Genomic DNA, 24,554 nt, shown 5'->3' on the forward strand with positions numbered 1-24,554 from the left:
CACCCACGGTGTGGGACGGAGAGATTTCGCAGGTCTTTCCTCCCCACTGCTGTCAGACTCCACAATAAAGACTTTTGCAGCTGATCAAACACACAAACCCACACATGTGCAATAAGACTGCTATACGTGCAATTCTTCTTCTGACGAAGTTGTGTTTTTGTATTTTCCTACTCAGTTGTATATAGTATTTGTATTTCTATTTTATTCTATTGTATATATTATTCTATTCTATTTTATTCTATTGTATATAGTATTTTATTTTATTTTATTGTATTTTATTGCATTCCAGTGTTTTCTAATTTCTGCTACATAACTTTGCACTTTTGCTGTAACAAAACAAATTTCCCACCTGTGGGACTAATAAAGGCCATCTTATCTTATCTTATCCAGCTTCACTGTGTTAATGTTATGCTAACATAGCTGTGTAGCTAGCAATCACGTAGCACAAGCCTATTCAAATGCCGGCCCGCGGGCCACATGCGGCCCAGAAGCAACCTACGAGTGGCCCTGCCTGTAGTCCTGGCAGAAACCCAGAGAAAACGCAAAAAATAAATAAATTAATTAATTAATTAAAAAAATTGAAATTCCTACAGCGTAGTGTACACTGTGAATGCAAAACACTCCTAGTAGCCTACCAATATTTAACCCACAATGCACCGTGATGTAAACATATTACACTATTATTGTAATGTATGATGCAACAACAGCATGTCTTTCTCAATCCAAAAGCGTAAAACTGACAATGAAAAACGTTGGTTTAACCCTGCCTGGACTTATACATTTTACCGCCAAATCCAAATGCCAAACCTATGTGTTTAATTTGCAGTGAGTGTGTTGCGGTAGTTACGAACGCACCACAATTACAAACACCAGACTTCCTACACTAGCTTTCCAGAGCGATCTCAGGACAGGGCTGCAAACATACAGTTTCATTGCAAGTTTAATTGCATCTTACAACCGTTGTACTACCATGGTGAGGGTCCTGTACAGCCCAAGAGAGAGCTGCAGCAGAAAAGGCCTTTCACAGATTCTGAAACAGAGTAATACTGCATGCTGGCCATGGTGGATGCGGTGATAAATGATGAAAAAATTAAAGTGAGGGTGACATCTGCTATTAAAAACGTATCCCTGTCAGACAGTTCAAATATTTGTAGAGTTCTGGCGTCAGACGAGTTTGAAATGCTGTTAGATGACCTGAAGAAAACTGATGTAATGTCTATAGCAGGAGATGGGTTCACAGACAGAACTGATAATGCACAGTTGTGCATATATGTCCATTTTGTTGATGGCAAATTGCTCGGCTTATTACTGTTAGAAGGACGCACAGCTGGCGAAATAATGTTTGAGAAGATTTCAGCTTTTTTGAGGATAATGGTCTGGATATGAAGCGTGTCTGTATACTTGTGACTGACAAGAAAAGTGAGTGCTTTGGCAGCACCGTGGTTGGCTGTTGCATCTCAGTTGAGAACCTTACACTGCATTCTGCATCAGACAGTGTTATGCGGAAAACTAAGTGCGGAGCTCAAAACGACAATGGACGGCGTCATGGCTACAATTAATTTTATTCGCTCAACATCAAGCCTCCAGCACCGCTTATTCCGCATGCTGCTCTCAAAAAAGTCTGCTGAGCACCATGACATGCTATTACACAATGATGTCAGGTATGATTGTTGATATGATCGTTATATATTTCTTTGTGTATGATGAGTCCGGTTTTCTTGAGCAGACGTTCCAGTTGGCGTCCTTCAGCTTTGAGATGGCGCAGGTTAAGAGTAAACCATGGTGCTGAACGGGAAAATGAGACAGTTCAGGGTTTAAGTGGATCAAATATGTTAAGAAGGTTGACATTATAGTGAGAAACAAAGTTCATCTGGGGATGAGGAGCTGTGAATAAATGGAAGGTCATAAATGGCAGATGAAAGATCAGCAGGGTTAATATTACAAATTTTCCTAAATGTGATGTCACGGGGAGTACAGGTTTTAGAGGCTGTTATATTTACAGTGAAAGAAATAAACATATGATCAGACTGGGGAAACAAATGGGCTTTACAGTGAGTGGGGGTAACGCCAGAACAGCAGACCAAATCCAAGATGTGACCTTTAGAATGAGTAGAACATTTTATGTATTGTATGTTTATGTAATTAATATATATTAAAACATTTTTCTACTTTGACCGACCTAATTTTTTAAATTAGCACTGGTACTAGTCATGAAAACCAAAATATAATTGAAATTCAAAAATTTTACCCTTTGAATACCAATCAAATTACGTATTATTATGTTTTTTGGGGGAAAATAGCAATAAACTTCAAATTTTTTCAGCATATGAATGATGAAACCTGATGTTTTTTTTAGAGATGGACCGATCCGATATTACGTATCGGTATCGGTCCGATACTGACGTAAATTACTGGATCGGATATCGGTGAGAAATTAAAAATGTAATCCGATCCATTAAATATATAAAAAAAAAAAAACACCTCACAAAACTTGCGACACGGCGTAACTCGGCTCATAACCGTAGCACGTCGGAGCAGTATGCATGACGTGATAGAGCGGCTGTGTGTATTTGTAGCCTCGCTACCAAACCAGCATTTCATCTCCGAGGAAGTTATCCCAGAGAGAAGTAAAGCAAGTGTGTAAGTTCATCTCTGAATGTTTGTAAAGCGTTCCCACGTTAAGCTTAACAACCGATATATGGAGCGACTGCCTCTCTCTCCCTCCCTCTCCTGCTGCTACTTCAATCGTGAAACTGATCAATGATCAGCTGATCGGCTTTTCTGTCGCGAGTCCGTCTCTCTTCTTTGTTTTTGGCCCACTTTGCACCAGAAAGAGGAAACCAGCGGCTGAACAACAGCAGTACGTTTAAGCTTGATAAGCTGTTGTTAGAATGTATTTAATATTACTTTCTACACCAGGATCCTTTTCTACGCAGCTGACGGCTGGTAACTGTGCAGGGGCGGATCTAGCAAAGTTTAGCCAGGGGGGCCGATAGGGCATGAACAGGGAAAAGGGGGCACAAAGACATACTTTTCTTTCTTATTCTCATTTAAAATGTCGAGCTTTTAATTAATAATTATCTGAATCTTACACCCAAAGTTTTAATCTGATGTAAAATGTATAGAAGTCCATTACTGTATGTAGTAACTGTTAAGTCTAATATACCCTAGTAAGCTATAGTACTTTTTCCTTTGGGAAGGTACCATCTGTGCAGTCTGCAATTCTGTAGAAGAAAGATGTTGAATCTATTTAATTATTCTTGAAAAATAATTTAATTCTGTGCATTTTTTTTTCACCCTGCATCAAATTAAAGTTGATTACATCGATTAAGCATCATGAGGTGGAGGGTGGGGGGTGGTTCCCTATTTTTTTTTGCTGGGAGTTTGCAACCCTATTAGTTAGGTTGCTTAATATTTCTGCTAAGTACTCTTTAAAATACCAGAATAGGGAGGATGGAGTAGGTTTAAGTTTATTAGATTGATCAGTGTTGCTGAACTATAAAATATTTTGGGTGCAGTGTATTTTTTACATACAGGTATAACAGAATAGCTTTAGTGTTGTTGTTTATTTAAACTTGAGTATGAACTTATACAAAATGCAGCAAGATATTAAAAAAACAGTTTTATTGATTAAAAAACACTATATCGGATTCATATCGGTATCGGCAGATATCCAAATTTATGATATCGGTATCGGTATCGGACATAAAAAAGTGGTATCGTGCCATCTCTAGTTTTTTTAATCATCATTGCAGGTGCTTCTGTGTGCATCCTCATTAGCAGCAAGATGTACTAACCAGAGTAGAGTGGTTTTTGTAGGCACACTTTCTACACCTGGTGCAAGGGGCTGCTGTTCCAATCCTGGAGGTGCGCCTTTTGCCTTCTTCTCATTTGTTGGTGGGGTGTGGGTCACACTCTGGTTCAGACTACTGTATCTTGAGTGGCGATTGTGGCTCAAGAGTTGGGAGTTCGCCTTGTAATCGGAAGGTTGCCGGTTTGAGCCCCGGCTTGACAGTCTCAGTCGTTGTGTCCTTGGGCAAGACACTTCACCCGTTGCTTACTGGTGGTGGTCAGAGGGCCCGGTGGCGCCAGTGTCCGGCAGCCTCGCCTCTGTCAGTGTGCCCCAGGGTGGCTGTGGCTACAATGTAGCTTGCCATCACCAGTGTGTGAATGTGTGCGTGAATGGGTGAATGACTGGATGTGTAAAGCGCTTTGGAGTCCTTAGGGACTAGTAAAGCGCTATATAAATACAGGCCATTTTACCATCAATGGCAGAAGTGGCTGAGAATCAGGGACAAGGCCGTCTTGCAGTTGTTGAGGTCACCAGCATGTGCCCCAGCTCTTCCAGGATCACTCTTCATTTGTAGGTTGTAGAGGACTCCCCCACTTCAGTGAAGTTGTTTCCACGGGACAAAGGCATTGTATTCCAAGACATCCAGGAGACTGGCTGAAAGATCCAGCAGCCATCAGTTAGTTTTCCTTCATAAACTCGAGGTGCCAACATCCTGTCTAGGTTATCCAAGCTGTATTTGTGCCTACTGTAGTCCAGGATTGCTTCTTGCTTCCAGGAGTCCTCTATTCCACATCACTGACTGCTGGTTCCCTGTGTGTTGTGCTCAAAAGAAGCACATTCCTCCATTGCTTTGGCATGTGGGATATCGCCGTGGTAGTTTTGGTGAAGCCAAAGACAGACAACAAAATCTTCCTCTGTTGCAACTGGAGGAGCTGGGGAGGAAGCTCTGGGTTGTTTCCCGTGTGCCAGTTTTCATCTGAGGAGTTCCTCTGCCAAGGTGACCGAAGGAAAGACGTTGTCCTTGGAGCTCCTCCGTCAGTTGGAGTCTGAACCCCTTTCCCTTTTTTACTTCCCGAGAACTTCCAGTGTTGTCATCCAACATGCTATGTATTGCTCAATCTTCCAGTCCTCACACCTCCTTCATGGTGTAAGGGTGCACAGCAGCTAAAAGATCTCCGTTGTTATAAAAAAGTCGAAAGTAGATCTTGGGCTGCTAATGCAGGGAACTACATACAGGGTGAGCCCTGGTTTGATACCAGTAGGCACTAGATTGCAGAGCAGTCTCTCTTCAGTAGTGGGACCACATGGTTTTCCCCAACCCCAATCCCCCCCAAAGAAGAGGATTTAGCCCGCGACATTCCAGAGATTGGTGAATAGGATCCTGTATGGCTTTTCCAACTGTAGTGCTTACCTAGATGATCTGGTAATATACACTAAAACATGGTCGGACCATTTCTACACTCTGCGCCAAGTATTCTACCGTTTAGCTCAGGCTTCTTTAACCCTCAATCTAGCTAAATGTGAATTTGCTAAGGCCACAGTGTCTTATTTGGGCAGAGAGGTGGGACGCGGGCAGGTGCGACCTCTTAACGCCAAGGTTGCAGTGATTATGGAGTATCCCACATCTACCACCCGGCGGGAGTTGCGCAGATTCCTGGGAATGGTGGGTTATTACAGGAACTTCTGTAAAAGTCCCGTGTTAACTGCCCCCGACTTGACGCATCCATTCAAATTAGAGGTTGATGCCAGTGCTGTTGGGGCTGGGGGAGTACTGTTGCAAGAAGACTTGCAGGGATTGGACCACCCCATTTGTTACTTCTCCCGCAAGTTTAACAAGCATCGGGTAAACTACTCCGTCAGTGAAAAGGAGACATTGGCCCTGTTGCTAGCTCTTCAGCACTTCCATGTGTACTTGGGGTCCGGCACATTACCCGTTGTAGTGTACACTGATCATAATCCACTTGTATTTCTTGCCCGAATGTTTAACCACAATCAACGACTCATGCGATGGGCCTTGCTGCTACAACAGTACAATTTGGAGATTCGGCATATAAAAGGATCAGAAAATGTGCTAGCTGATGGCCGGGTGTGAGTATGACTTGTTTTGTTGTCTGTCACGAATATTAAAATCTGTGTATACAAAACGTAGTCTTGTATTTTAAGACTGTTACGGCCCTGGGCCTTGGAGGGAGTGAGACTGCCTTTTTGTGTTCATGCAAATCCAAGTGTGCCATGACTTGTGGGTGATTGGCTGCTGGGAGTCTAGTGCCACCCTTTTTTTTTTATGCAGATCACAGTGTGCCAGACCTCGCAGACGATTGGCTGCCTGGAGATCCCATGACCACTCCAAGACCAATTGACTGGCTGATTGTCTGCACCTGGGAGTATAAAAGGCTGAAGATCCTTCACACTATGGGGAACTGCTGCTCTGAAGTGAACATGCAGTGTCCTCCTCGTCTGCTTTGCATGTGAACGTTGTTTGTTAACCCTGTTCGCTGTGTTAAACCTGATATACAGCTGACCTTAGTTTTACTGTGTTGTGTTTGAGTTGAACTGTGTTTGTAACCTCTGATATTCAGCAGACCTTAGCTTTATAAGAGTCTTGTGTTTGCTGGCTCACCTTAGTTAACACTTAGCTTTTATTTAGTGTGCTGCCAGCCTACCTTAGTTAACCCTTAGTTTTTATTCTTGCCTGTTCTTTTCATTGTGTATTAATTGTTTCCCCGGTGGTCTGTTGAACAGCCCCGTCGGTTTTCGGTTTAATGTTTGTAATAAAACCCTTTATTAACTTAGATTTCGTGAGAGGGCTTGTGTATGTTTCTCCCCTCCTGTCGCCTAGCAGAGGGGGTCGTAACATAAGTGGGGGCTCGCCCGGGATCCTCCTTTTCCCCATAAGGAGAATTCCCATTTCTGCAGTCCCCTTCAGCCTGTTACCCACTACTCTCTACCTCACCTTTGGAGGTAGAGAGTAGTGGGTAAAACGTGTGTTTTGCTCCATTTTGTTTTTTTCTCTTCTGCCCTCTTCCCTGTTTTGAGCGCCATGTCGGCTGCATTTTGTTTAGAGGATTTTTTAAAAGCTCCATCTGTTGTGCTCCTTGAGAGCTGCCGCAAATGCGAATTGCTGCAAATTGCGTCACACCTTAAGCTACAGGTCTCTAAAACACTCCGTAAGAGTGACCTGAAAGCGCGGGTAGTAGACGAGTTGGTGGAGGCTGGTCTAATGCAAGCCCCTGATCTGCCTGAAGTGCCTGTGGTCTCTGGTGAGCCTAGTCAAACTTCCTCATTTGAGGGGGACCATAAAGATGGTACGGGTCATGACAGTGTGGGAGATGAGTGGGGGAAGACGCCGCGCACGCTCCCTTGCTATGATCCCCTTTCCTCTGGAAGTTCAGAAGCACGGGACGGGGCCCGGCTAAAGGTGTGCTTGGCACGACTCCAGTTGGAGGCCGAGGAGAAGGCTCAAGTCAGGCAAGCTCAATTAGAGCTTGAGATCAGAAAGCTGGAAATAGAGGCAGATAAAACAGTGAGGCTGCGTAAGTTGGAGCTGGAGTCTCAGCCATGAGCCTCATCTGTCTCCGCTGATGGTCCAGGTTCTGCCCCCGTGTCTACTACTCCTTATGACATTAGCAAGTGCATTTCTTTAGTGCCTGCTTTTAAAGAGGCTGAGGTGGATTCTTATTTTGCAGCATTTGAGCGCATTGCTGGTGCTTGAGCAGAAATGAATGAGCAGAAAGTAACCACTTTAGCGACTGCAGGAGTTCTCGCAGATGAGTATGTGCTCACCCATAAGTCCTCTTTTCTGGTTAAAGAGAAGTCACAGTTTAGTGCCGTGCAGCAGGCTCGCCCTGTTAAACCCTTAGGCTCTAAAGAGAGTCGAGAGTGTTTCTACTGTCATAAACCGAGACATGTCATTGCAGACTGTTTGGCCCTGAAACGCAAAACAGTGAATTCTCAGCAACCCAGAGGTGTTGCCTTTGTGAAAGCAGCGTCCCATCCTGAGGTGCTTGATTGTGGTGGTAAGGTGCCAGACCCTTGTTTTGATTCATTTATCTTTGATGGTTTTGTATCACTAGCTGATAAATCCACTGATCTAAAATCTGTGCGCATATTGAGAGACACTGGAGGGTCTCAGACCTTAATCCTTTCTAGTGCTTTACCTTTCTCAGCAGACAGTGCATGCGGATTTAATGTTGTGCTGCGTGAAATAGAGATGGGTTATGCTCCCAAACCCGTTCACCAGGTCTATATCAAATCAGAACTCGTTACGGGATTTTTCCCCGTCGCAGTATGTCCGACATTACCCATAGAGGGGGTGGCCATGTTGCTAGGAAATGATATTGCGGGCGGATTAGTGCGTCCTAGTCTGGAGGTGCTGGATAAGCCCCTCAGTTCTGATGCCCTAGATATTTCTGTGACCCCAATGCTGTACCCAGCCTGTGTGGCCCGGTGGCGCCAGTGTCCGGCAGCCTCGCCTCTGTCAGTGCGCCCCAGGGTGGCTGTGGCTACAACGTAGCTTGCCTTCACCAGTGTGTGAATGTGTGTGTGAATGGATGGATGACTGGATGTGTAAAGCGCTTTGGGGTCCTTAGGGACTAGTAAAGCGCTATACAAATACAGGCCATTTACCATTTACCAATAGTTTCCATTGGGTGCTAGGAGTGTGGACTGGAGTAAGGTTAAGCAGATTGTCATACCCATGCTGTATCGGTCAAAGATCCTGGCGCTTGCTCATGAAAGCCAGTGGTCGGGACATTTAGGCATCACGAAAACGTATCAGTCACTATTAAAACACTTCTTCTGGCCCGGCATGACGATCGTGGGCGATCGTGGCTCAAGAGTTGGGAGTTCGCCTTGTAATCGGAAGGTTGCCGGTTTGAGCCCCGGCTCGGACAGTCTCAGTCGTTGTGTCCTTGGGCAAGACACTTCACCTACCGCCTACTGGTGTTGGCCAGAAGGGCCGATGGCGCGATATGGCAGCCTCGCTTCTGTCAGCCTGCCCCAGGGCAGCTGTGGCTACAACTGTAGCTTGCCTCCACCAGTGTGTGAATGTGTGTGTGAATGGGTGGATGACTGGATGTGTAAAGCGCTTTGGGGTCCTTAGGCGGGACTAGTAAAACGCTATACAAGTACAGGCCATTTACCATTTACCATTACTCATCATCAGTGGTGATGCAGTCAGCCTCTGTGGAGATTGTCCCCTCATCTTCTGGAGAGGAAGTTTCTTCATCTTGGGCAGATGTCTTTTCTTCAAGGGCAGAGGAAGGCTTGCTGTCCTTGCTCTCTGACCAGATCATATAGACAGTGCTTGAAGCAGTGATGACCTTCTTACCATATTGTCAGAAAAAATGATCTGGAAGCTGTTAGGCTGTTAGGCTCAACAGAAATTCACTGCAGCCTATGTAATATTTGATGCGTCATAATTTATTCCAGACTATTTTGCAATTACATGTTTGTGCTGCTATGTCATGCACAAAAACTATTAGATCCAAACCTATCTCAAAAGTGTGTCATTCTTTTGGTCTATTGGAGTGTGGTAAGCCATCAAATGCCCCTATTGAAAACTAAGAATGTTACATGAAATTACTTGTTTGGCCAAAAAGGGTAAATGATGTAATTTGGTAAAAAACATTAAAAACTACAATTTTCATGTGTTAGGTTTAGAATGAAAGCAATTTTACCTAAATTGCATGATTTAGTACTGTCGATAACGAGGAATCAAAAAAGGTGGTTATTGGACAAAAATAGCCACGATAGAGCTTTTTTTTTTTTTTTTTTACATTTTTTAGAAAACGATATGAAAATTTGGCACACAGCGGTTTCCTTTTTTGTTCTGCACTGTGTTCCTATAAATCCTTTTCCGACCACTAGTGGTGGGCGGATTGATCCAAATATCGATAGTATCAATACCAAGTCGGCATCGGTATCGGATCGATACTAGCCTGGTGAGATCGATTCTTTACTTTGAGTTCTGCTCTATTACAACGCTGTGCTTTCGGCAAAGACGAAACAGGCAAGTCGCTGGACTCGCCGCTCCTGTGTCAGCGAAGAGCAGGCACACTTTGCCCCCCCCCCCTTATGTTTCCGTGTTGCGCTGTCACGTGACATGAGTTACACACTTTGGGGGTTGTTAAGTTGTTTACATATTAATTATATTTTTACCAGTTGTTTTTGTTGTTGAGAATTTTAATTGTAATTTTTGTATTATAGTTTATCACCAGTATTTATTTTAATTTGTTTACTGGTTTGCGTGCACTTAAGATTTAAAGAGAAAAACAAAAAGAAAAAAAAAAGATCACCACCACGGCAGACCCGAGGGCATATTCATGCTTCGCAGCATCATTTATTCTTACAATAATCACACGGTTGCTGTAACAGTACATTCAACGACTGCAGCTCTCCTGCTGGCAGCCGTACACGTCACCACCACCAAACCTGCAGCAGCATCGCAGAACACACCCCGCCACATACCCTCATTGTCCGCTTCAGGCCGGGGAGCCATCCGGCCGAACCTACTCCCCACTCCGCAAGCAGGCGAGGGAATCGGCCCGCACCTCGGCGCCCCATGTCCCGGCCCAGCGACAGGGAAGTGTCCACTCTGTCGCCCGTCCCTCCAGCGGTAGCCCCGGAGCTGGTCTGGTGGCCACCCATGTGGCAAGCAGAGGGCTCACGGCAGCTGGGCAGGCGGCCGGCACGGAGGACCATGCAGCGTGCCGGCCTCTGTTGGAGGAGGCCGGAGCGGACAGCCCTCGGGCGTGGCAGGACCCCCGTGCACCTCGACCGCCGTTTCCAGCTTGGCAGGTCCCGCTGGCGTGCCAGCCTCCGGCTCAGCCCGAGCCGCGCGCTGTCCACCTTTACAGTAATCACACGGTTGCTGTAACAGTACATTCAACGGCTGCAGCTCTCCTGCTGCCAGCCGTACACATCACCACCAAAAAACAACAACAGCACAAGCAGAGCACAGGTTTTAAGCCGGCGAGACATGATTTTAGATGCCGTGAAGGTGAGTCCATCTCACCTGCAGCCACAACGCAGACCACAGCCCGCCACAATATTAAAGCATTTTTTAAATTTAATTATAAACTTTGTCCTAATTATGTCCTGGGTTTTAACTATTTATTAATAAAAAAACCCCACTTATTTATTGAAAAGTATCGGTATTGGTATCGGCGATACTGGCCCGTATTTACTTGGTATCGGATCGATACCAAAATATGCAGTATCGCACACCACTACCGACCACTCATGTGTGAATGGACTGACAATATTTAACACAAATGTACAGCACTGTGCAGAATTCTCACTTCTTCATATTTTGATTTTTTTTTAAGGAATGTATCCTTTAAAAAGCAGATTTCAAAGCAGAATTTGCCAATTCTAACAAGCTTTTAAAGGAACTATTTGGTGTGAGCATCAGATGACTGAAGGACATTCTGAAACCTGTGTAGCATTGTACATATGCTGTGCTCCATTGAGGTTTTTTCTAGCCCAGTATGCTTTTACTGCCTACCATTGTCATGCTGTATAAAACATGCTACAAACATAAAATAATGTTAGCAACATAAAGTACAAATAATGGTCCCACATAGGATAGTAAAAGGATGTGCCCACCCCTGCACACCGTGAAGTTATAGATGCTTTTGACAACTCTTGTGTTTCAGGAGTCACCAGCAACCAACCTATTCTGTCAGTAAGATATGAACGGAGATTCTGGGTTTAAATAATGGATAAATAATAAACTAGACTCATTGATTCTTGTCAGTTGATTCTAGAATCATTGACAGAAGCCATGTAATGACGTTTTATGGCTTTTTACCCCTCAAATGTGCAAAGCTGATGTCGTCGACCCACCAGGCGGGTGGACACCAAAGTTTGTGAATGTGATAACTAAAGAAGTCCCCTAGGTTTTTCAAATTGATACCATAGGTGTAGATATTAAAAGTCTTGGGCAACTTTGAATCCTGGTCTCTGAAGACTTTCACTCTTTATCTCCGTGTTTAGCAGAAGTTTTACTTTTCATATGCTGCTATATGTGTCTGGCTGAAAAGTAAGGGTGGAACAGAAAAGATGTGTACACAGATCAAGCAAAAAAGCAAGTGGGAATGGATTGGAAAGACTTGAGGGGGAGAAAAGAGGGGAATTACAAAACCAATAAAGTAGCTGTGTGGAGTGCAGTGGAGTGGTGTGGGGCAGAGGAATCACATCTCTGCAACATTGAATGGCCCATAGCTCTTCTGTCTTCTGCCATTGCCAGTGCTTTCCTGCTTTTAATTGCCATAAACTCATACATATTCACAAAAGGTGTCAGGCTCTTTGCTGGTGATAGATTGAAGTATACAGCCATTCTCCATAGAAATGATAGTGTTGTTTGGGTGGATGCAACAGCCAGCTCATGCTGCCATCCAGAAACAAATTGCATGTTTAGGTTATGTTTTATTTATTTATTTTGGCGATTTTACCCTTAAATGGCAAATTTTGAAATGAAATAAATTTTATATACATGTACTCTTTCTGAGCTGTATTTGAACTCTTTCTGTTCAAACTCTTTCTGATTGTCTGCATCTTTGTTGCCATATGTTTGGCTCTGACACTCTACAGTGTGAGAGACCGGCTGGCCTGTAGGCTGAATGACTGAGCCACCAAACACCAGCATACATGACAGGTTTCATGTGCCTTGGCATTGATTTTCCAAGGCTCTGGATGATGAGGAGGAGGACTGACCAAAAGCAAAAGGTATTCCCTTAGTTGATGTGCCAGTGGTCCAGGGACTGAAGAACTGATTTGTCACCTTATTTTTTCTATTATTAGAAAAAAGAGCACTATTATTGTTTCTAATGTATGTCTAATTCCCCTTTCATTCTCATACTTGTCCTGCTCTCCTCCACCCACCCAACCTTCCTTCCTTCTGCATCAAAACCTTCCATGACCTTCACGAGCACTGAGGAAATCTTCAATATCCAACCAAAAGATTACAAACTCTGTCTCTCTCTCATTCATGTGCATGTGCACAGGGACAGAATTAAAGGGTTTTTTTTGCTTGCAATAGAGCCTCATGTCAGATAAACCCATATGGAAAAGAAATAGTAAAAACTTATAAAAGACTTGCATCAGATGTGGCCTACTTCATATAGTGAATCATATAAGGCTGATATGATTTACTCATGAAAGTGGCCACTTTCTCATTACTTTCATATATTGTTTTAGTAAGTATCCAAAACATACAAGTTTCATTTATATAATTTTTCAAGGGATCTTATATCTGTTTTCACTCTTGTATGCTTTTCATACAAGTTTCACACAAGACAGATACAAACTTTATAAGATTTATATATATCTTTTCCATATGGGAACACATGTGGCCTTTTTTTTTTATTTGCCCCACAAGTGTTTATGGAATACACACTGTATGATTGTGACCTGTGTTGACAGCACGCTCAGGGTGATCTTGTTTTTAGTGGTCTCTCTCACTTAGTCTGGCTCCAGTATTTTCAAGGGTAAAACAAAGACATGTAAAAACACTAATGACACAAAGTCTGCACACTGGCACAACTCCAAACAACATCGAGTGTGTCCAGTAGACTGCTTGTGGGTACATTCATGCTGTTAGTAGGGTAACACGCTATGCTCCGAAGGACTGTTTATTTTAGGTATTTTTTGATAGAACTCTTCATCATTACATTAAAGTAAATGGACAATCGGTTTCACACTACCTGCTAAAACTTAACTGAAGGCCATTTACACAAATGTGGTAACACCGGTGCTTTCTGGTTCTTTATCACGTTCTTTGAACAAAAACTGACGATTTGAGGTGCCCACAGCTAAGACTTGACACTCGGCACTCAATTGTGTGTTTTTTTCATGAACAATATATTAGCATTTTGATGGCATTGTTTGAATCACAGCTTACAGGTGATAGATAGATGGATAGCTTCTTCAGGTTGTGTGTCTATGCAATAACCTGCAGTCATGTCATCACACCAACAAAATGTAGGAATTCTTTGTAATCATGTGTTTGATGTCTCCAGGTGACAAATGTGTGACTGATATCAAAGCTCAGTCTGCTTGCTGCGTTCATTCTCATCCTCTGAACTCCCTTGAAATGTGTTAATTAGTTTCAGTTTGTTAACTTTATATTGCTTTGAATGTCATTTCACGCTAGCAAATTACTGATTTGCTTTGCACACACAAAAGCTTGATGCTCAATATCAAATCCCCCATTTGTTTCATCAGGAGGAATACTGGGAGCTGTGATGGATTTTATTTGAGTGTATTTGCGTCTGCTCAGCACCAACATGTACAAGAGTTTAATTAAAGGAGGGAAAGCATGAATGTGAATGTAACTGAACAGCAAATTGAATTATTGTATTTGTTCAGTCGTGTTGCCTCATGGGTGTACTCTGGATTGTGTTATTTTATTTCACCTAGTCGGTCCTCCTGAGAACACGGCTCACATTAAGAATGTTTGAACGTGAGTTTGGATTCCACATGTACTGTGAGGAAACGCTGGTTACACCTTTGGGCCGTTGGTGTACATTAAGGCCACCTGTGCACATCTGTATGTGTGTCTTGGTGTTGGCATTAATCAGACATGGATACAATTGCAAAAATCATTGCCAAATTCACTGTGGTGTTTTTACTGACAGTACTTTCATATGAGGGCTGTAGTCAGCTCTGGGCTGATGTAGTGGTGTGTTTTTATTATTTCTATGATGTTCTACATTTAAAAAGATTTGTCAGTCTTTCAGTCTATAGTCTTTATGTGTCTATTTGTGCGTATTTGATTTATAATTTGAACATTTTTGGTCGTGGAATGGAATGAAGATTACAGAAACACTGAAGCACAGAAATTAGAGAGTTATTAGTTTAAATGAGGGCAGCACGGTGGCACGGTGTTTAGCACTGGTGCCGCACAGCAAAAAGGTCCTGAGTTCAGTTCCACCATCAGGCCGGGGTCTTTCTGTGTGGAGTTTGCATGTTCTCCCCGTGTTTGCGTGGGTTCCCTCCGGGTACTCCGGCTTCCTCCCATCGTACAAAGACATGCAGTTTGTGGGGACAAGTTAATTGATTAATCTAAATAGCCCAGGGGTGGTGAACTCCAGGCCTTGAGAGCCGGCATCCTGCAGGTTTTAGATCTCACCCTGGATCAGCACACCTGAATCAAATGATTAGTTCATTACCAGGCCTCTGGAGAACTTCAAGACATGTTGAGGAGGTCATTTAGCCATTTGAATCAGCTGTGTTGGATCAGGTTGGAACTGGACTCACAGAAAACTGGAACCAGATGGATGTTATTGCTCACAAACGAGCCTCTGGACACCCGTTCACCAACAGATGTAGGCCCAGTGCTCGTCAGCTCCAGCTGATTCAACTGGAATGCCATTTCAGCCTGAAGAAAACCACCACACACCTGTGCCAATTCTCTCACAGGCCAGCCAACAATTAATGGTAACCGAACAACTTACTCTTCTTGACCAACTTACCTTTTGCTGCACACACATTAACAAATACAACTTACCCAGTTCCTAAGCACACCAAACTATACCTACCTATCTTCTGGAGCGTGCTGGGCTCGAGGCAACTTTAAAGGCAAAACTTCAGCAACTGGAGCACTGAATTGCCTACCCCCAACAGGGAACTAATCCCCACCCAGGATTACTCCAAAAATAAGAAAGGCAAAATTAAAAAAAAGAGTGCCCGAAGGAAGAACTTAAAAAGCTCAGCTGGACAGTCACCTAACTTAACTGGGAAGTTGGGAATCTCTAAAGGTGACAAAAAGCAAGATAATCAAAAACCAATTCCAACTCAAAACTCCCTTTTCAACAATCCCGGACGAGCCCCCACTTGTTACGTTCCCCTGAGGGGTCTAGGCGGTGAGGGGGAAGTAACAGAAAGATAAGATAAGATAAGATAACCTTTATTAGTCCCACACGTGGGAAATTTGTTTTGTCACAGCAGGAAGTGGACAGTGCAAAAGTTATGAAGCAAAAATTAGAATAAAATAAAATAAGAATAAATACAGTACACAACTGTACAGAATAGAATAAAATAAAATACTATATACAGTAGAATAAAATAGAATAAAATATACAATGAGATAAAAATAGAGTACAAATGCTATATACAACTGAGTAAAAATACAACGATGCCAGAAAAGATTATTGCACATTAGTGTTCTTGCACATTTGTGGATGTGTGTGTTTGATCAGTTAAAGTCTTTATTGTGGAGTCTGACAGCAGTGGGGAGGAAAGACCTGCGAAATCTCTCCGTCCCACACCGAGGGTGCCGCAGTCTCCCACTGAAGGAGCTGCTCAGTGCTGTCACAGTCTCATGCATGGGGTGGGAGATGTTGTCCAACAGGGATGACAGCTTAGCTGCCATTCTCCTGTCACTCACCACCTCCACTGGGTCCAGAGGGCATCCTAGAACAGAGCTGGCCCTGCGGATCAGCCTGTTTAGTCTCTTCCTGTCCCCGGCGGAGATGTTGCCGCCCCAGCAGACCACACCATAAAAGATGGCTGAGGCCACCACAGAGTCATAGAAGGTCTTCAGGAGTGGGCCCTCCACTCCAAACGACCTGAGTCTCCGCAGCAGGTACAGCCTGCTCTGCCCTTTCCTGTAGAGGGCGTCTGAATTATGAGTCCAGTCCAGTTTGTTGTTCAGATGAACACCAAGGTACCTGTAGCTGTCCACAGCCTCAATGTCCATACCTTGGATGTTCAGTGGTTGCAGTGGAGGATGTTTGTGCCTGCGGAAGTCTACCACCAGCTCCTTGGTTTTACTGGCATTGATCTGGAGGTAGTTCAGCTGGCACCAGTCCACAAAGTCTTGAGTCAGTCCTCTGTACTCCTTGTCGTCCCCATCAGTGATGAGGCCGACTATTGCAGAGTCATCAGAGAACTTCTGCAGGAAGCACTGGGTGGAGTTGTGGGAGAAGTCTGCAGTGTAGATGGTGAAGAGGAACGGAGCCAGAACCGTTCCCTGTGGGGCCCCCGTACTGCAGACGACCCTGTCCGACACACAGCCCTGAGTCCTCACATACTGTGGTCGGTCGGTGAGGTAGTCCAAAATCCAGGTAGTGAGGTGATGGTCCACTCCTGAGTTCTCCAGCTTGTCCTTCAGAACCGAGGGAAGAATGGTGTTGAAGGCACTGGAGAAATCAAAGAACATGATTCTCACAGTGCTCCCAGCGGTCTCCAGGTGAGCGAGGGAACGATGTAGGAGGTGAATTACGGCATCATCCGCTCCAATGCCAGGTTGGTAGGCAAACTGAAGTGGGTCCAGTGATGAGCTCACCAGGTGCCGAAGCTGAGCCAGGACCAGCCGCTCCAGGGTCTTCATCAGGTGGGATGTCAGAGCCACCGGCCTGTAGCTGTTGAGGTCCTTGGGCCGTGAAGTCTTTGGCACTGGTACAACACAGGAGGTTTTCCAGAGCTGTGGGACTCTCCCCAGCCTCAGGCTCAGGTTGAAGAGGTGCTCCATCACCCCACACAGTTGGTCCGCGCAGGACCTAACGACCCTCGAGCTGATGCCATCTGGACCCGCTGCCTTCTTGGCTTTAATCCTCCTCAGTTCCTCCTAACCTGGGTGGTTGAGAGAGACAGGCTGGAGCCTTGTGTTGAGTGTGTATTGGATGCTGTTGTTGGGGGTGGGGAGGGGTGAGCAGGGTGAATAGAGGAGGTGTGAAGTGTCAGAGGTGGAACAGCAGCAGTGGGGGTGGGTGAGTCTGCAGCCGATGTTGGAGACTGCCTCATGGCTGAATCAAATCTGTTGAAGAAATGATTCAGTTCATTCGCCCACCTCACATCCCTCCCAGGCAGAGAGTTCTGATGTTTGTGGCCTGAGATGGTTCTGAGGCCTCTCCAGACTTCACCAACGTTATTTTGCTGAAGCTGGTTCTCCATCTTTTGCCTGTAGCTGTCCTTCCCATTCCTTATCAGTCCCCTCAGCTCTCTCTGCACCCTTTTCAACTCCTCTTTGTCTTTGGATTTGAAGGCCCTCCTCTTCTGCTTGAGGACAGCTTTAATTTCTGGGGTAATCCAAGGTTTGTTGTTGGAGAAACACCGTACAGTCCTGGTAGGTACGGTGTTATCCACACAGAAATTAATATAGTCAGTAATGCATGTAGTAAGGCTGTCGATGTCCTCTCCGTGGTCGTCACAGATCACCTCCCACACAGTCGACTCAAAACAATCCTTAAGAGCCTCCTCGCTCTCCTCCGACCATCTCTGCACTGTGCGGGTGGCTGGTGGCTCCCTGCGCACTAAGGGCTCATACACAGGGACAAGGTGCACCAGGTTATGATCAGATCTGCCCAGGGGAGGGAGAGGTGATGAACTGTATGCCTCTTCTGCATTGGCATACAGTAAGTCCAGTGTTTTATTGTCTCTGGTTGGGCAGGTCACATACTGGGTGAAGGTGGGCAGTGTGGAGTCCAGTGAGGCATGATTGAAGTCCCCTGATATTATGAGAAGGGCTCTCGGAGATTGTGTTTGCAGTCTGCTGACCACAGAGTGGAGAGAGTCACAGGCTGCATCCGCGTTGGCCGAGGGGGGGACATACGCTGTTATCGCGATAACATGCGAGAATTCCCGGGGCAGGTAGTACGGACGCATGCTAACGGCTAACAGCTCAATGTCTCTGCTGCAGAGTTGTTCTTTTACAGTGATGTGCCCAGGGTTACACCATCTGTCATTCACAAACACTGTCAGTCCCCCTCCTTTCCTCTTACCGCTCTATCTCGTCCTGTCCGCTCGCAGCAGCTGGAATCCCGGTAGTGTCACGCTCGTGTCCGGAGTTAGCGGTGTTAGCCACGACTCCGTTAGCATCATGATGCTACATTGCCGGTACTCCCTCTGTGACCAGGTTAGCGACGTGAGCTCATCCATCTTATTGGGCAAAGATCTTACATTTCCAATAATTACAGAAGGAAGAGATGGTCGATAACGTCTCCTTCTCGGGCGACGGCGCTCCTTCCCAGCACGACACCCCCGTCTTTTCCTCCTCAGCTCGCTGGGAATGTTGGGTCTGTCCGCCGGCAGTACAGCTGCGGGACGCAGCGCTAACAGCTGATCCTTACCGTAAACAAAGGATCCCTGCTCTGGGTCCCCAGACACGGGTGAAAAAAGTAGAAAAAACTAAGAAAAACGACCAGAACTAGCACAAAACGGTAGAACATGGTTGCAGAGTCTAATTACTAATACGTTAGTTATAAAAAATTACGAGAAGAAAAAGATAAGAAAGAAAGAAACTCAGAATGAGCAGAGCTGCTGTAACAGGCTGCCGCACACGGGGGCGCCGGAAGATATCCGGGTCAGAAAAGGAGACAAGAAGGCATAAGGGTTAAATTAAAGAGTTTTATTAAAGTAGCTCAACTAAAAGAGATGGACAAGCCGCTATCACCATTTAAAGAAAACAAACAAAACTCAAGTGTTGGTCAATAAAATAAAAGTCAAAAAGAGAGCAGCTCACTAGCTGCAAACACGGTCACGCAGCTCACTAGCTGAAAACCACAAAAAACACAGCTCACTAGCTGCAAACACCACAAACACTCAGCTCACTAGCTGTAACCACTCACATGGCACTCAGGCCCAGAGCTCACCATTGCCTGGGCTTAAATCCCTTTAATTACTGACGAGAGTCAGCTGTGTAAAAGAAAAGAGGTGGCACCTCAGGCAGATAGGAGATTGTAGGACACACCCACACAGGCACCTTCAGGAGGAGGCCCTGCTAGGGCCGTAACAGGCTGCATTTGAAAAAGCAAATCTGCCCATAACAAAACTAACTGCAATAGCCACGGATGGAGCGCCAGCCATGATGGGATCTGTGAACGGGCTTGTGGGGCTGTGCGAAGTTGACCAAACATTTCCTGAGTTTTGGAATTTCCACTGCATCATCCACAGGGAGCAACTCCTGTCTAAATCATTGAATTTAGATAACGTCATGAAGCCTGTGATGGAAATCGTCAACTACATGTGCGTGGCCACAGGCAATTCAAGAATCTCATCGCTGAGCTGGACCCAGGTGACCTGCCACTGCACTGCACGGTGAGGTGGCTTTCAAAAGGCCAGGTACTCTCTCGCTTCTTTGAGCTTTTGGATGCCATGAAACTGTTAATGGAAGAGAAGGACAAGGACAATCACGAGCTCTCGGTCCTCAAGTGGATTATGGATCTGGTCTTTTTGGTCGACATGATGTGTCACTTGGACAGACTGAACCTGACCCTGCAGGGTAAGTTAAAAATGCTGCCTGACCGGGTGCAAAGTGTGTTTGCATTTGTCAGCAAACTGAAGCTGTTCAAAGTGCATATTCAAAAGTGAGATTTAATCCATTTTCCCACTCTCCTAAAAGCCACCGGGCAAGTCACCAGCGCCGCCCTAAGTAAGCAAAGAGCCAGATATGCAACGCTGGTTGAAAACTTACACGAAAGCTTTGTGACCCGGTTCCGTGATGTACAACTGAAAAGGCCACAGATTACGTTCCTTGTCGACCAATTTAATGCAGAGACGGCTGTTTGAAAGTCCCGCTAGTCACAGATGAAGCTGCGGCTGAGTTGGAGATGATCGATCTGTTCTGACTGACACTCATGTGAAAGAATTCGAGTAGCAACAACGGAATACAAGCCAGATTTGAAGAGGATTGTTCAAGGCATTGCCAGAAGTCCCACTAAACAACATGCATAGTAAAAGAAAAATGCTATTGTAGATTATTATATTTTTGTTTGTGGATTGGTTGAACTGAGAGTTTGTGTGTGAGACAGTGCACACAATGTTCATTGTTGAAAATGACCTGCCTGTGGTTTTAGTACTGTAGGAGTCCATTTCTGTCATCATCACATTGGTGTTACAATAAATCTGGCTGAGCAGAGCTGTGTGTATTTTTTGTGCGTGTGTGTGTGAGAGAGAGGGAGAGCGAGGGAGGAAGGGATGGGTGATGTTCATGTGTGCCCATGTGTATGATGTAGCTCTTTGTGGCTCTTGGTCTCTGACTGGTTGGCCACCCCGGTTTAAATGAACTAACTTTAAAGAATATGTTAGTAATATATATATAATAATAATATATTAGTAAGTTAGTATATATATTTAGTATTTAATAGAGATTTTCTTTCTCCAAAAGTTGAATCTGTTCATCTGGACGTAGCGTTTTGTGGGAGAAACGTTTCGTCACTCATCCAAGTGACTTCTTCAGTCTCAGCTGACTGCAGGTTTCCCCAAACCTTAAAAACAGTACATTTGCATAATGACTGAAACCAGCCCACTGAAGGAACAATGGGCTGTGAGGTCAGTTCCTTAATCATAATTATGCAAATTCTCATGACCATTGATCAACAATCACTGACCAAAACCCACTGATCAAAGAACACTGATCAATGACCATGAGTACATTCACAGAGAGTTGGTGAATGGCTGCAATCACAGCATTGTAAGATGGCGAAAGATGTACCCTTAGGCCCCCTCATCGATTCAGAGATGGTCTTTCCTTTTTCACGTAAATGGCCTCCTTGACTCCGCGCTCAAACCAGCGTCCCTCCCTGTCCAGGATGTGTACATCCTCATCGTTGAAAGAGTGTCCACTGGCCTGTCGGTGTAAATAGACTGCAGAGTCCTGGCCTGATGAGGTTGCTCTTCTGTGTTGTGCCATCCGCTTCGCTAGAGGTTGTTTGGTTTCCCCGATGTATAAATCCTGGCAATCCTCCTGGCACTTAACAGCGTACACTATGTTACTCTGTTTGTGTCGGGGACCCGATCCTTGGGGTGGACCAGTTTTTGGCGCAGCGTGTTTTGGGGTTTAAAAGCCACAGAGACCCGGTGTTTAGAAAAAATGCGTCTCAACTGTTCCGATACTCCTGACACATATGGGATCACTACAGGTTTTCGCCTGGGCAGCGGTTGTCCTTCTCTCCTGGATCGGCTGGTGCCTTCCCAGCTTTGACAAAAGTCCAGCTGGGATAACCACATTTACTCAGGGCCTTCTTGATGTGATGTTCTTCTGCCTCCCTGGCCGCTGTGTCAGTGGGGATGGTGTTCGCTCTGTGTTGTAGCGTCCTGATGACACCCAGTTTGTGCTCCAGTGGATGATGAGAGTCAAACCTTAGATACTGATCCGTATGTGTAGGTTTACGGTACACGTCAGCCTTTAGATGTCCCCCATTACTGATGGAAATCTCACAGTCTAAGAAGGCTAACCTGCCACTTTTCATATCCTTCCTGGTGAATTTGATGTGTTGGTCCACCGAGTTAATGTGATCCGTGAAAAGGGTACATCTTTCGCCATCTTACAACGCTGTGATTGCAGCCATTCCCCAACTCTCTGTGAATGGTACTCATGGCCATTGATCAGTGTTCTTTGATCAGTGGGTTTTGGTCAGTGATTGTTGATCAATGGTCATGGGAATTTGCATAATTATGATTAAGGAACTGACCTCACAGCCCATTGTTCCTTCAGTGGGCTGGTTTCAGTCATTATGCAAATGTACTGTTTTTAAGGTTTGGGGAAACCTGCAGTCAGCTGAGACTGAAGAAGTCACTTGGATGAGTGACGAAACGTTTCTCCCACAAAACGCTACGTCCAGATGAACAGATTCAACTTTTGGAGATTTACTTTCCTGGATGATTGAGAATGCATCAAGAAGAGATTTTCTTTATTACACACATTGCTCTAGCCTCTCAGGTCAGTTCAATTTGATTCAGTTCAGTTCAGTTCAGTTTAATTTATATCACACTAAATCACAACAATCACCTCAAGGAGATCCTACAATATTAGAAGGACACTCCAACAAACAGACAACCCTCTATGAGCAAGCACTTGGCAACAGTAGAAAGGAAAAACGGGAACAGGAAGAAACCTCAGGCAGAACCAGGACTGGATGGAGGTGAAGGGAGGAAGTCAGGACAAAGACTGGCTGAGAGAGCCAGAGATTAATAATAACTGATGATTAAGTGCAGTGTGGTGTATTAAATTGGACACACAAATTAGGGCTTCTGTCAAGCCCTAATTTTTTATCATTTAAGGTGCTTGGCAAAGGTAAGACCTATTTTATCCATTCTGAAACAGTAATCTACTCTTTTATTTCATCTCATTTGGATTACTGTAATGCTCTGTATTTTGGAGTTAGTCCGTGTCTTCTCTCGCGTCTGCAGCTGGTCCAAAATGCTGCTGCATAACTTTGAACCAGAACTCATTAAAGAGAGCACATAACTCCCATCCTCGCTCCACTCCAATGCTTAAACGGTCTTTCCCCACCTTACCTCTCTGAGCTTCTTCATCCTTACACCCCTCACCCCTCCAGCTGACCAGGTTTCTCAGGTCAGCTGCTCCTGGAGGTACCCAGGTCCAAGAGGAAGCTCAGACCTTCCCTGTTGCTGCTCCAAACCTCTGGAATAACTTGCCCCTGCACATTAAAGAGGCCCCTTCACTGTTCATTTTTAAAAACAGGTCTTATAACTTATTTTTATTATTATTGGCTTATGACACAGTTTGACCCTGATTTTACCACTTTAATTTAATCTGATGTGCTGATTTAATTTTTATTATTATTATTATTATTTATCTTTTTTAACTTATTTTAATGTATCATATTTTGTCAAGTGTACAGCACTTTGTTTTCAGCTGGGTGTTGTCTGAAAGTGCTTGCTTGCAATAGGGCAGCTTTTAAATTTAGTAGAATGGAAGATTTGCATCATTGTTGTACAGCTGACAGATCTACAGCACATGTGATGCTATCCTGTTGGTGTGGACGACAATGTCTAAAGGATGTTTCCAACATGTTGCTGAATCTCTATGACGAACAATTTGTCTCAAAACAAAAGGAGTCCAACCTCAGTAACATCTACGTAATGAAGTTTTTTGTATCTGACAAAAATGACCTTGATTAGAATATGCTTCATGTAATAGCGGAAAAGCAGGCAAAGCAGTTATGTTTTCATGTGAAACTTTTCAGGCACTGAAATGAACATTTTGTGCTTAATGTGCCATGGCAGCATTCATTGTAGCTCCGTCCAGATAACAGGTTTAAATCAGCACTGATGTTTTACCATTCTGAGCAGCCTTTGAATAGTTACAATTCCTAAAAACCATTAAAAAAAAGGCAGTTCACATAAAAGAAATTGTCATTTAAATTATAACTAATTCTTAGAGAGTTACAGTGTTTAATTATTTTTGTAATTCAATCTATCGATGTTCAGTGATGGTTGAAATCATCACACATTACACATTATTCTTTTTTGGTCATTTAACATATACCTTACACACTTTCAGTGGTGTCTGTTAATCTTCAGTCAGCAGTCGCACTATAGCTGAGTTTGTCTGACTCACAGGTCTGTGTCATTATATGCCAACCATGGCTTTCTTCCACTGCTCTCTGGATGGTGCTTGAGGATCACCAAAGCTCAGAGCTTGCTCGGTTATCACCGGGAAGAGATTATTTTTGTCTGGCATTCGCCATGGCAGCTATCCAGTAGGTTGTTCACAGAGTTATTGTCTAAGGGACTGGAGAGGAGATGCCAACAGTCAAGACCTGCTAAAAGGCGGGAGAAGGAAAGAGATGAACTGCTGAAGATGGATGGCCAGCGCCACACTGTGTGTGTGTGTGTGTGTGTGTGTGTGTGTGTGTGCGTGCATTACCTTGTAAATAGTGCACTGTTCACTGTTAAAAGCCCTCCATCTGCTTCTGGCTTTGGTTGAAAGACTTGCTTGTTTAAAACATTGTGCTCAGCACTTTCCACACAGCCACATGAATTCTTACAGACATGTCTTTATTGAACTATC

The 24,554-nt window shown here is 44.5% G+C and overlaps 1 protein-coding gene across 3 annotated transcripts in view; it reads left to right on the forward strand.

The window, feature by feature from the left end:
* The window catches only part of fhit (fragile histidine triad diadenosine triphosphatase), a 188,536-nt gene that overhangs the window by 29,075 nt on the left and 134,907 nt on the right, over nt 1-24,554 (forward strand). Inside the window, exon 3 of one of the 3 annotated variants that reach the window (XM_025907533.1) lies at nt 12,389-12,523. The exons of the other annotated variants lie outside the window; for them this stretch is intronic. The gene's annotated coding sequence lies outside the window, so the exon portion shown is untranslated. The remainder of the gene's footprint in view (nt 1-12,388; nt 12,524-24,554) is intronic. 3 annotated transcript variants of the gene reach the window in all.

This window comes from Oreochromis niloticus, linkage group LG5 (assembly GCF_001858045.2).
Source record: "Oreochromis niloticus isolate F11D_XX linkage group LG5, O_niloticus_UMD_NMBU, whole genome shotgun sequence".
Classification (NCBI taxonomy): Eukaryota; Metazoa; Chordata; class Actinopteri; order Cichliformes; family Cichlidae; genus Oreochromis; species Oreochromis niloticus.